The sequence below is a fragment of the Pongo abelii genome, chromosome 16 (assembly GCF_028885655.2).
Source record: "Pongo abelii isolate AG06213 chromosome 16, NHGRI_mPonAbe1-v2.0_pri, whole genome shotgun sequence".
In the NCBI taxonomy this organism is placed as follows: Eukaryota; Metazoa; Chordata; class Mammalia; order Primates; family Hominidae; genus Pongo; species Pongo abelii.
The window spans coordinates 55,579,278-55,593,285 of NC_072001.2; the positions used below are offsets into that span (position 1 = coordinate 55,579,278).

Genomic DNA, 14,008 nt, shown 5'->3' on the forward strand with positions numbered 1-14,008 from the left:
GACAAATATGAACTGCTAGGCCTTCTAACCAGTTACACATGTTAGAAGAAATAAATTATTTGGCCAGGTGTGGTGGCTCACTCCTGTAGCTCACTCCTGTAGGTGGATCACTTGAGGTCAGGGGTTCGAGACCAGCCTGACCAACATGGTGAAACCCTGTCTCCACTAAAAATACAAAAATTAGCCAGGCATGGTGGTGCATGCTTGTAATCCCAGCTACTTGGGAGGCTGAGATGGGAGGATCACTTGAACCCAGGAGGTGGAGGTTGCAGTGAACTGAGATTGCACCACTGCACTCCAGCCTGGGCGACAGAGAGAGACTGTCTTAAAAAAAAAAAAAAGAAAAGAAAAGAAAAATAAATTATTTGACATAAAATATAATATTGAAGAGAACAGAAAGGATGTTATAAATTTTCACAGGCTATGAAGGACAGATCACTGGACACCGGTGATTAACCAATGAAAACACAGTTCTGGGGGTCCCTCTACCTAAGACCTCAATGAGGATTGTGCTTGTACCAGGTTGTCTGGGAGCGATGATCAGACTGACTGCTTTTGCATGCTCTTCTGGTTCTGGAGTGTAGCAGCTTCTTAAAATTCCCCACCTGTTCTGTCCATCGAGAAAAGTGAACAACTTAGCCACTGGGAAAACTTTGAACAACTGAAGTGATTCATAGACGAAATAGACTAAGAAGTAAATTCTTCATTGCTAGAGGTGTTCAAGCAAAGTTTGATAAACACTTGCTAGGGTGTGGCTGAAGAGATTTATGTAAGCGAGTGGTTCAATTAGGCTTGTTCTCAGGTTTTTTCCAACTCTGAGAATTTATGATTCTTTGTTCTTCAGAAAAACCACAGGAGAGAGACCAGAACCACTAACTCATTGAGATAATCTAACCAAGAGCCCAGCTGAAGCACTACTCATTATACACACACATTTCTTTTTTTTTTGAGACGGAGTCTTGCTCTGTTGCCCAGGCTGGAGTGCAGTGGCACCATCTCGGCTCACTGCCAGCTCCGCCTCCCGGGTTTACGCCATTCTCCTGCCTCAGCCTCCCGAGTAGCTGGGACTACAGGCACCTGCCACCAGGCCCAGCTAATTTTTTGTATTTTTAGTAGAGATGGGGTTTCACCGTGTTAGCCAGGATGGTCTCGATCTCCTGACCTTGTGATCCGCCCGCCTCGGCCTCCCAAAGTGCTGGGATTACAGGCGTGAGCCACCGCGCCCGGCCACATTTCTTGATTTAGGAAAAAAACAAACGAAGCAGGATGGCTCAAAGCTACTTCAATGGGAGTGAAAGAAGAGTGTCTTTCCCATTGCTAGGCTGTTATATATGCTGTTTATTTCTAAAATCTGCCAGGGAAGGAGAAGGAGTCTAGGCCTCTTATGCCATGGATTAACATGGAAGAGGCCTGGGAACAACCTGGGGAATTGCTACTAAGAAAGTTTATCTAAAAATAATGTCCAGCCAGGTGCAGTGGCTTATGCCTGTAATCCCAGCACATTGGGAGGCTGAGGCAGGCTGATTGCTTGAGCTCTGGAATTCAAAACCAGCCTGGGCAACATGGTGAAATCCCATCTCTACAAAAATTAGCCGGTGTGGTGGCATGTGCCTGCAGTCCCAGCTACTCGGAAGGCAGAGGAAGGAGGATCACTTGATCCTGGAGGTTGAGGCTGCAGTGAGCTGGGAATATGCCACTGCACTCCAACCTGGGCAACAGAGAGAGACTTTGTCTCAAAAAAATTAAATAAAAATAAAAAGTGTCCTTTTTACTTCATGATGCACAACCGAGTACTGTGAATAAAAATTCTCCTTCTATGAATTTATCCCCAGGAAATAACAGAACAAGTACACCAAGCCAAATGTTCAAGGATGTTTATGAAAACATTTATACCAATTTAAAAAACTGGCATCAACCTAAATATTCAACAATATGAGACTGGTTAAATATACTGTGGTCCAGTTAGATCTAAAATAATGACATACCTACTTTTGACAAGGAAACATATCTACAACATAAGTAAAAACCTAATGTTTAAGAACAATGTGGGGCCGGGCGTGGTGGCTCACGCCTGTAATCCCAGCACTTTGGGAGGCCGAGGCGGGTGGATCACGAGGTCAGGAGATCAAGACCATCCTGGCTAACACAGTGAAACCCCATCTCTACTAAAAATACAAAAAATTAGCCGGGCGTGGTGGCGGGCGCCTGTAGTCCCAGCTATTCGGGAGTCTGAGGCAGGAGAATAGCGTGAACCCGGGAGGTGGAGCTTGTAGTGAGCCGAGATCGCGCCACTGCACTCCGGCCTGGGCAAAAGAGCGAAACTCCGTCTCAAAAAAATAAATAAATAAATAAAAGAATGTTATGATTATGTATCTGTAGAATCACAAGCATATACAAGCAGACAGACAGACATACATACAAAACATTATCAGTCCCATAAAACAAATACGTAATCCCATATACTAAATTGTAAATAAATCACTATTCTCTGACTAGCATTAGATAAGTAACTCCTATTAACTGAAAAATAATATGTAATAAAATCAGTCCCAGTGTCATATATTTTTAATTAATCAGAGTTATTACTTTTTGTAACCCCTACTGATACGGTTTGGCTCTGTGTCCCCACCCAAATCTCATCTTGAATTGTAATAATCCCCACGTGTCATAGGAGGGTCCCAGTGGGAGGTAACTGCATCATGGGGGTGGGTTTTTCCATTCTGTTCTTGTGATAGTGAGTAAGTCTCATAAGTCTCATGAGATCTGATGGTTTTATAAAGCGGAGTTCCCCTGCATACACTGTCTCTTGCCTGCTGCCACTTAAGATGTGCCTTTCACCTTCTGCCATGATTGTGCGGCCTCTCTAGCCATGTGGAACTGTGAGTCCATTAAACCTCTTTTTCTTTATAAATTACCCAGTCTTGGGTATGTCTTTATAAGCAGCATGAGAATACACTAATACACTTACTATTTCTTTTCTTTCTTTTTTTTTTTTTGAGACACAGTCTCGTTCTATCGCCCAGGTTGCAGTGCAATGACATGATCTCGACTCACTGAAACCTCTACCTACGGGGTTCAAGCAATTCTCTTGCTTCAGCCTCCTGAGTAGGGATCACAGGTGCGCTCCACCATGTCCGGCTAATTTTTGTATTTTTAGTAGAGATGGGGTTTCACTATATTGGCCAGGGTGGTCTCGAACTCCTGACCTCAAGTGATTTACCAACCTCGGCCTCCCAAAGCGCTGGATTACAGGCATGAGCCACTGCGCCTGGCCTACTATTTCTTAAAGTAGGTCATAGTTTGATTATTTTATACTGGCATTTGTGAAGACACACACAGGTAACAGTATACTGGTTCTGGTATTGAGAAATTGGAACTTAGTATCTGAAACACTTTTTCTTTTTAAAAACAAATGTTTAAAAAATTAGGTAAGAACTGGAATCTCAGTGAGATTCCATATGAGAAACACATGGAAATGAGTTGAGCCATCTGAGAATGGATATTAAGAACTAGTGGAAGAGGTTATGCTCAAAGAATGGGACTCTCAGTTAACATAACCACTATGTAGGTACTAAGACTTCATTTATTCAACAAATACCATAAAACTACCAGGTTCCAGGCACTTTTGTAGACACTGGGGCTTGGAGCTTATATTGTTGTGATGGCACAGAAAAACAAAAACAAATCAATAAACTATCAGATGCTAAGTACTATGCCATAATTATAAAAAGGATGATGTGATATGAGAATGGTTATGGCAATGCTTTGTATCAGGTGGTTAAGGAGGGCTTTTTGAAGCAGGTAACATTTCAGCTGAGATCTGAATGACAAGGAGCTAGCCATTCAAAAATTAGGGGAAAGAGCATTCTGAGCAGTGTCAAAGGTGGGAACAAATGGGTCAAATCCCAGGAACTAGAAGGTGTATGACGCTGAAATTGCAGTGGGGAGAGAGGGAAAGCAGCAAGAGATGGACGTTTAGCAGGCATGGTGGCTCACACCCGTAATCCCAACACTTTGGGAAGCCAAGATGGGTGGATTGCTTAAGCCCAGGAGTTCGAGACCAGCCTGGGCAACACAGTGAGACTCTGTCTCTATTATAAATAAATAAATAAATAAATAAATAAAGCCAGGTGTGGTAACCTGTGCCTGTGGTTCCAGCTACTTGGGAGGCTGAGGCAGGAGGACTGCTTGAGCCCAGGAGTTCAAGGCTGCAGTGAACTATGATTGCACGACTGTACTCCCACCTGGGCAACAAAGTGAGACTCCATGTCAAAAAAAAAAAAAAAAGTTTAGAAAGGTGGTCAGGGACCAGATCATATAGGATTTTGAAAATAGGGTAGACAGTTTAGATTTTATTCTAAATGGAATGGGGAGCCATTAGAGGGTTTTAACTAGAGAAATGCATGATCTGATTTACATTTTAAAATGATCACCCTGGCTGCTATGTGGATAAAAGAATAGGGGGAAAGAATGAAAGTAGCTATGCTAATTAGGAGGTTATTATAGTTGTCCGGGGTTGTAGGTATAGTTTTGGGGATCGCAGGCATTTGGATAGTATTTAGAATCAAGAGTTACCTAGAGGAATATGTAGATAGAGGAGAGCAGGGAACTCACAACAGAGCCCTGGGGCACTCCAACAATTAGAGAAGACGATGAACAGCAAAAGGAGCTGGATTACAGGCTGGTATAATGGAAGCCTCGAGAGAAGAAAAGTTTCCAGAAGTGCATGGTCAATGGTCTCAAACACTGGTAAGGTTTAATAAAATATAAATAAAGAAGTGACCATTGAATTTAACAATAAGGAAGTCATTGGTGACCTTGAAAATAGTGAGCTCAGTAGATGGTGATGATGGAAGATTAGACAAAAGTGACATACACTGTCAATTTCTGAAGAGTATAAACAATAAATGCAAAAGTCTACCTTCTTAATATTCTCTTAACACAATGGGCATTCATGTAATATAACAGCCCTTTCTAGAAAAGTATTAAATATGCAATATCATCACTCATAGAGAATTATTTCCAAATCTCAAAATGAGACTAAAAGAAGTTTTAACTGCTTCTCTTCTAAGTCTATGGCACAAGTGGTAGGAGATTCTCCTGTATAATCCTGAAATTATACTAAATTTTAATTTGTTTTAAATTTTTCTTGGAATTAAACTCTTGCTTTTTATCCCCAAAACAGTTACCTAGTTAGGTTCTTATTATTTTATACCTGAATTACTACAAGTTTCCTAGCTATTGTCTAGGACTCTAGGCATCTCCTTATCCATCTTGAATCCTAATACAGATTAATCTTCCCAAAAAGCCATTCCATTACAATCCTCTCAAGCTTAAACGTTTTTGATTTTGTTTTTGTTTTTGTTTTTAACCTATCAAGCATGACTTCCTCTTTTCCTTTCCACCAACCCAAAGCTTTCTGGACTACCAATCTTTTCCATGAGAAAGCCCATTCCTAACTCCTTTCCACACTGATCTTTGACTTACTTCGTACTCTTCCCCAGAGTTTACAGAAGCCATCTAGGCTATAAATGGTTACTGTAGGGTGTTGGTGTACCAACCAAAGGTCATGAATTTCACCTCCTCATGGGTAAATTTCACTCTGTTCCATGGACAGACTGTAGTGTTAACTTCAGCCAAACTTCTCCAAAACTTAGGGCACTAATCACAAATGTGACCATGAAAAAGGAAAGGACAGATCAATGCAAATGAACCACTTCAGGAAAAATTCAGCACAATTTGACAGCTCTATAGTTATATCAACCTATTCATTTCTTTAGAATATTCTTAACATGTTATGGATGTATATCTACTAATGGGTTAAATTCCACAATCACTGAAATATTTTTGGCTTCTCATTTATGTGTTCCAGTCTCAAAGGAATATGTTATGTGTACCTGCTTTTTTTTTTTTTTTTTGAGACAGAGTCTTGTTCTGTCACCCAGGCTGGAGTGCCGTGGTGCGATCCCGGCTCACTGCAACCTCTGCCTCCTGGGTTCAAGTGTTTTTCCTGCCTCAGCCTCCAGAGTAGCTGGGATTACAGGCACCTGCCACCATGTCCAGCTAATTTTTTGTATTTTTAGTACAGATGGGGTTTTACCATGTTGGTCAGGCTGGTCTCAAACTCCTAACTTCAAGTGATCCACCCGTCTTGGCCTCCCAAAGTGCTGGGATTACAGGTATGAGCCACTGCACCTGGCCATGTGTACCTGTTTTAAGTGAGAATTGTAAAGGATCTTAGAAATCATCCTAACCTAACCTACTTCCAGATGAGGAAAATAAGGTACAAAGACATCAACTTCCTTGCTTAAATAATATACTAGAAACCAGGCAATAGCAAACTGGAATTCAAGTTTCTTGATACCTAGTACAAGTCATTTTATATACCATGAAAAGTCTTCAAGCAGAGAATAAGAGTCAAAGTTGACATTAGTGACAAGTGTGAAAAATAGTGACCACGGCTATAAGTGAAAGAGCAATTTTATGTGTACACTATTATTTTATTATTAGTTATACATAAATATTCTCATCTACAGAACAGTATTTTCTAATATGAAAATACTCTTTATTCTTGGTCTTGTTAATCCACAACAAAACTTAAACTATTTATTTTAATCCTCAACACTCTATTATGAAAAAAGACAAGTGATCAACTTATCAACTATGATAAGTAACAAATTTATCACAGACTGACTTTTAAAAGCAATCTTCTGAACTTGAGTGTGGTTTGTTTAAATTCAACCAAGTATCTCTGCTCTACATCTACACAATAACCACCAAAGTTCAAAATTATGACTAAAACACTGTAATATCATAAGGTGCCATCTAAAAAAACAAGTTATATGTTTTTATAGTAATCTAGCTCTTTGAAAATTGGCTATTAAATTCATTGTCATGTAAACCCAAACATTCAATTAAACAAAGATGATCCCCATCAACCTGAGTTGTGAATTGTTTTATCAAGTTAGTCCTCATGAAGCAGCATAGAGCAGTAGTAAAGGGCTCAACTCCGAAGTCTGTCAACCAGCTCCGCTACTTGCTAGTTGTTTGGATTTGTACAAGTTACACAACATCTCTTCCCTCAGTATTTCACCTAATTAAATGGGGATAATATATCAACTTTGAGAGGGCAGTTACAAGGATTGAGTTATTATCTATGTAACTTTTAGAATGATGCATGGCTCATAGTGTATGCCATATAAGTGTTTGTTGAATTTAAAATAAAACTAAATGCTATGATATACATCTTTCCCCATTTTACAGAAGAGAATCCTAAATTTGTAAAATCATTTGCCCAAGGCCACACACTTTATCAGTAAGTGGAGGATCATCTTGAAGCCCATGGTATTACATGAATTCGGACAGTTCCTCCTTTTGTTCTGTATGTCTCTCCTTTTTAAAGCTCTCAATTTAAGTACTACGGGAAAAGTCTAGATCATGTGGTTCCAGAAACAACAAGAGGATATCCAACTTGGAAACATTATCCTTATAATGCATGGCAAAACTGTACAATTACATCTGGTTATAAATAAAGTGTTTCAATGTTCTGCTTTGTGCATTAAAAAACACCTAGAGTTAATTAAAACTAAACTTGATCCCTTTATCATCAAAGGGAAATAAGCAGCTTCTGTGGGAGAAAAGATGAGGGAAAGCTGAAAAAAAAAAAAAGAGAGAAATGCCAAGAGTTGGTTTTTTTGTAGAATTCAGGATATATTTTCACTAATTTACAGGTGAAGAAATCGGACTTCAGAGAGGTAAAGTGACTTGCTCAGGCATACACAGCAACATAATGGTAAAGGGGGGCCTTAAACCTACGTCTCTTGTGTAGGGAAAATGTCAGAAATTTGGGGATTTATTTCCAAATCTCATCCAGTGTGCCAAACTCTACCCGTTATTAGTTCAATTCCAATTGTGGCTCAGGGAAGAATTATGGACAGAGTTCAGAGAGAACATGAAGCCTTAGATATTTGTCGGTTTACTGTCAAGGTCATTCTTGTTGCCTATTCTATAGCAGTTATTCAGCCTCTTGCGGTTTGATTCATGTCCTTACTGTAAAACATTTGGTATCTAATTCCCAATCCCAGTTTTCCTATGAATTCTAACTAGGTTTTCCAGTTCACTTTTCTGCTTTCCGGCCAGAATGCTCTTTGTTTCTCTGCCCATGCAATCCCTCTGACCCCTATTTTTGTCAATGAGACATAACATTAGTTGTGTTTCCTCAATGTCAACCATATTTGATAGACTCCTCTCTGCCAGAGCCACCCAAATTCTAAACCTGATACTTTCAAAGTTGCAAAAGAAGGGCTGTGAATGAGTTAGAAAATACCTAAGAGGGAAGGGAAGGAGATAGGTAGACAACTTAACTAAAGAGTACCCTGTCACAAACTGCACATTTTTCAATGAAGAAACTGAAAATCTGCCAACTTCTGATAGTTGATTTCAGTTAAATTTCAATTAATACCTTATTGTAATGGCCTGTTTGCCTCTAACTCGACTATAAACTCTATGAGTACAGGGGCCAGGTCTAAATTTTCATCATTTATTACCAGTGCCTAGGACACTGCTTGACACATAGGAAGTACTCAATAAATATATAAGCAAAATGAAAGCAGACATAAAAGTGTAGTGATTTAGCTTATTGAAAGGCACTAGCACTTGTAGATCAACTTTGATCTATGTTGAAGTATGACCAACTGAATAATTCATATATTATAAAACAGGCAAACTCAGATTATTAGCCCTACATTAAGGGAGAAAAAATGTCAGACTGAAGGTGGTCAGAACATCAGGCAATGCTTATGCATTTTTTTTTGCTTTTGCTTTTATTTTACTATGATTTTTTAAAAACAGAATTTAACTTATTCACACTGATTTTAATAAAGAGTTGTTAACACACACAAGACTGAAATGATTACATTCATGTATGTTCCTGGGCCTCAGCCATCAGTATCTCAAGAGAATTTATAATTCCACTTAATAGCCAATTCTGCCATCTGATAGTGTGTTCAACAAAATGCTAAAAGTAGGTCCCTCTCAACCTAATGTAATTTTGAGAGGCAGATTTCATCACACTAAATCTCACAGAAGCCAAAGGAAAAGCTTTGGCTAATTCTCTAATTGCTAATTCTCGATTGTGAATGATTAGGACAACTAGAATCACCAAAGGAAATGAAGGAAAGAAAGGCAGGCTTAGTGACTGACAAGACGTGGGAATTTGGAATTTAATTCTCTCCAGTGCTCTAAAATGTCTCTTAGATATATCTAATGCTGTTCTTCGTGTCTGCAGACATTCTATCAGGCCCACACACACTCTTAAGATGATTATGAACAAAATCAATATAAAATATTCACTCAATGATTTTAAATATTTTAAGACTAATAGTATTTTATAAAGCTCTTTGAGCTTCTTGGAACAATGAATCTAAGTAATGTAAAATCCAAGTATTTCTAGATAAAAGACTTAAGAAGAACCTAAGAGAATTCTGGAAACACAGAAGATGCTCCTCTGATATGAGCCATACCAGGGCTGTGTACTCAGAACTCAGGCCACACTGATTTTCTGTGTCGTTCTCTAAGTTAATTACAGCTAAGTAATAAAATGGGTACTAATACCTTTCTCACTTTTGAAAATACTGCAAAATGTAAAACATTAATTACCTGTCAATCTGAATTTGTTACCATAACTATTTACTACAGTAATGTAAAAACTACAATGTGATATAGTTTTTTAAAAACACTGTCCTAGATACAGCAAAACTTTTAAAAAGGCATATTTTTAATGTTATTTAAACTCCTCAAATGATATTATGAATAGATTAAAAGCTTACATGACAAAGAAATGAATGTCATGTGATTAGTTTTTATGTATCTTCCATTAAAATAATTTTAACTGAAGTGCCATGAAAGTATAATACAAAACAAAAACTCTATTTTAATAATAGTACAATTGATGACTTCATTAAATAAATTTCAATCTATTTTATGCAACTACTTAATTTTTCACTCAATTGTTAACAAATATATTTTCTAGACCACAAAAATCTGAAGCTAAGGAAGGTAAATCTTCTCCTTTATACAATCCTGAAGGGCCATTCTCTTCCCAGAAGACTAAAATTGGCTGCCATAACAAACATCTTGCCCTCGCCAATTCAAATTCTTAATTATAGAAAGCCTTCAATCTATAAGTGTCCATATTCCCTTCCTGGCTGTTTAACAATTCAAACATAGTCATTTTTTGTGGAGTTAAGGGTTTTTTTGGTTTGCTTTTAACTAAAGGTTTTTTAAAAAATTCAATATCACGTTAGAGGTCATATAAAGACGTTTTAAGAGCAGTTTTAAGTTTACAGCAAAACTGAGTGGCAAGTACAGAGATTATACCCCCTCCCCAACACCTGTGTGGCCTCCTCCATTATGAACAACCTCAAAAGAGTGGTATATTTGCTACACTTGATGAACCTACACTGACACATCATAATCACTCAAAGTCCATAGTTTATGTTGGGGTTCACTCAGGATGTCATACATTTTCTGGGTTTGGAAAAATGTTAATGACATGTATCCACCATGATACTATCATACAGTATCCTTTCATGCCCTAAAAATCCTCAGTGGAAGTAAGGGTAGTTAAAAAAAAAAAAAAAAAAGCCAGGCATCGTGGCTCATGCCTGTAATCCCAGCACTTTGGGAGGCTGAGGAAGGCGGATCATGAGCTCAGGAGTTCGAGACTAGCCTAGCCAACATGATGAAATCCTGTCTCTACTAAAAATACAAAAATTACCTGGGCCTGGTGGCGGGCGCCTGTAATCTCTGCTACTCGACAGGCTGAGCCAGCAGAATCGCTTGAACCCGGGAGGCAAAGGTTGCAGTGAGCTGAGATTGCGCCACTGCACTCCAGCCTGGGCAACAGAGCAAGACTCCGTCTAAAAAAAATAAAAAAATAAAAAAACAGAAAAGACTAGAAGGATAAGTAATAAGAATTGAAATCAAAATGAAGACAGAATTGGGGAAGCGGCAGGGAGAAACAAAACAAATGAAGTATAAACAATATACAGCAGGAAAATAAGATGAAAAACAAAAAATATTTGTACACAATAGAGTAAAATTAGAGCTAGAGGAAGTTCAACAGGTTAGGGCTGGATGTTGGTGGTGGCGGGGTACCTAGGGAAAGTCATTACTGTACTTTTGCTTCCTATGTGTTCCGAACAAGCTCTTTTCCCAGACTCTCATCTTTCAAACATCTCAAAGTAGGCCTCCCTGTATTCCTCACACATGTTCTACTAGCACTCCTATAAATATAGCTTAAAAATAGCCCCAAATTTCTAAAAACTATTGTTCTACAACTTTGTTTCCTAAGTTGGTTGTTGAAAGTTCAGAGTTACTTGTCTTTATTAAACCATAGGCATTACGAGGTTCCTATGGACTAAGGGAGATGAAGTGCTACACCAAAGGCACCACAGAGACTGAGAAGACATGCCAAAAACAAAGAAAATATTTGCAATGCAAATGCTGACAAAAGACAAATATCTAGAATATTTCACCTAAGAATCCTGAAAGGTTAATGAATATAAGATGTAGAACTCCTTAATCACTGCAAAATACAAATTAAAACTACAATTACATATGATTTCACATTCAAAGGATTTTGCAGGAAAATTGACTAAATATTGCTAAAGGTATAGAGCAACAGAAGTGGTCATACACTGCTAGTAAAGGTACACACTGGTGCAAACACTTTCAAAAATAATCTGGCATTACCTAGTTAAGAAGTGCATACTCTACAACTCAATTACTCTCCTAGGTAAATAACCTAGAGAAAATCTTGTACATGTATGCTAGGAGACTAATACAAGAATGTTCAAAGAAGCACTGTCTATAACAACAAAATTTTGGAAAAAACAACTGTTTATGATCCATAGAATTAATGCTGTGATACATTCATATAATGGGATACAAGAGTGAACATAAGTACAAGAATAATAACCTACAGCTACGCACAGGTTGTAGAACACTATAGGATGATTCTATTTGCATAAAAGTTTAAAAAAACAAGCTAAACAACATAGTTTATGGTTATATATGTGATAAAATATTTTAAAAGAGACAACACAGAATTCAGAACAGTGGATATTTTGGGGATGTAACTGAGGAGAGGAACACAGGAGTCAGCACACAAGGTTCTGCTTCTTAAGCTGAGTAGCAACTGCATGGGAGATCATTTTGCTGTTCTCTAAACCATCTTTAATGTATATGCTCTTTGTAGGTATGATATACTTCATAATTTTAAAAAATTCACATTGTCTCATGTATGACAAAATAAATCTGTTTTTAAAATTTCAGCATGTATGTGGAAAACTGAAGTCTGGGAATTCTGCGCAACATCTCACTCTTGCCTAGGTCTCACTGTTTGTAAGGCGGTACTAGTTGGTGAAAAATAAGCACCATGCTGGATTTCATGAGGTCCACATTCTCCCATATTAATCTCTTTTGTTCTAGGTTACTTTAACTATCAAAGTACACCACTTCTTAAAAAAAGTCTTCCAACTTTAAGATTTTATGAGTTGATGAAAATATTAAGGTGAAGAATTATGGTATAAAGGGAAAAAGACAATATTCAACTTACAATATTGTTCAACTTTCCGAAGTTCACAGAGCTGATAAATCCAAGTAATAAGACAAACACCCACGCCTATGTGTTATGGCAAATTAATTTGCCATATATATATAATTTCTAGAATGCATTTTACATTTTTTAATGTAAGAAACAAGTTTTAAAGCAAGCAACATATCTCGAATTTAACACCCAAACTGAAAGCTACTGACGAAAAGTTAGATTTCCTTGTTGGCTGGACAAATAACTAAAGTGGTCTAAAACACAATGCTGACCCAAGAAATTACATGGTCCAAAATGTGTTTTGAAATTGAATAGGCAGTCCCATTGTAACCTCAAACTCCTGGACTCAAGCGACCCTCCTACCTCAGGCTCCCAAGTAGCTAGGACTACAGGAATGCGCCATCATGCTCAGCTATTTTTTAAAACTTTTCTGTAAAGACAGGAGCCTTGCTATGTTAGCCAGGTTGGTCTCAAACTCCTGGCCTCAAGTGATCCTCCAGCTTCAGCCTCCCAAAGTGCTGGGATTACAGGTGTAGGCTGACAGTGCTGGGATTACATTGCACCTGACCAGACGGTATTTCTTCAATAACTTTTCCTTCATTATAGGAAGGTAGCTGTATACCCATTAACTAAAAACATCTTAAAGTGGAAAAGACTAATTTCATCTGAATTTTAGTTCATGATACTGTTCAAAAGTTACAGTTCGTCAATTTAGAGAGCATAAAATATTGACTACAACTTAAGCGAGTAGTTCTCTTAATCCTTATTTCTCTAGTAAGAAATGATCTATTGCTTGAGAACCATGTTGCTTATAATAATTTCTTCTGTTGGTTTAAATAAATAATACCATAAAGGTTAATATTATTAAGGGTTAAATAAGATTCCAAAATTATAACTAATTTTAAACCTGAAATACTGAAATCTGATACTTTCCTATGGAACTGTGATGGTGAAACAGTGTAGCATAACTAGGAGAAAAGAATAGGCTTTTTGATCAAGTAGGCATAAATCCAAATACTGAGTAACTCTGGGAAAGGTGAAATAGTAATTCTTACCCCTGAGAAATTTATGAGGAAAAAGGACTCTGCCCTTTGATTTTTGGCATACTTTGCTATGACAGGAATTATTAATTAGTTTTTGGTTAATATTTGACCTTTAAATAGCAAGCCCAGTGTAGTTGACAAGTATTTATTTTAAAACTGACTATAAACACACTTCTCCATATGGTCAGAAGACATTCTTAGCAAAGATTTTATACAAAGGAGCAGAATATAAATTACAAAATTATTGATTTCATTAAGTATTTCATTCATAATGTATTTTATTCAAGGAATGCCATGAAGCATAAAATCTTCCCCCCTTAAGAAATGAAATGGGATTATATATAACATAAATGAT

General features: G+C 37.6%; 1 protein-coding gene across 7 annotated transcripts in view; it reads right to left on the minus strand.

Moving 5' to 3' along the window:
• The window catches only part of ATOSA (atos homolog A), a 114,583-nt gene that overhangs the window by 49,841 nt on the left and 50,734 nt on the right, over positions 1 to 14,008 (minus strand). The window contains exon 1 of one of the 7 annotated variants that reach the window (XM_063716163.1): positions 10,778 to 10,914. The exons of the other annotated variants lie outside the window; for them this stretch is intronic. The gene's annotated coding sequence lies outside the window, so the exon portion shown is untranslated. Of the gene's footprint in view, positions 1 to 10,777; positions 10,915 to 14,008 lie in introns of those variants that run through there. 7 annotated transcript variants of the gene reach the window in all.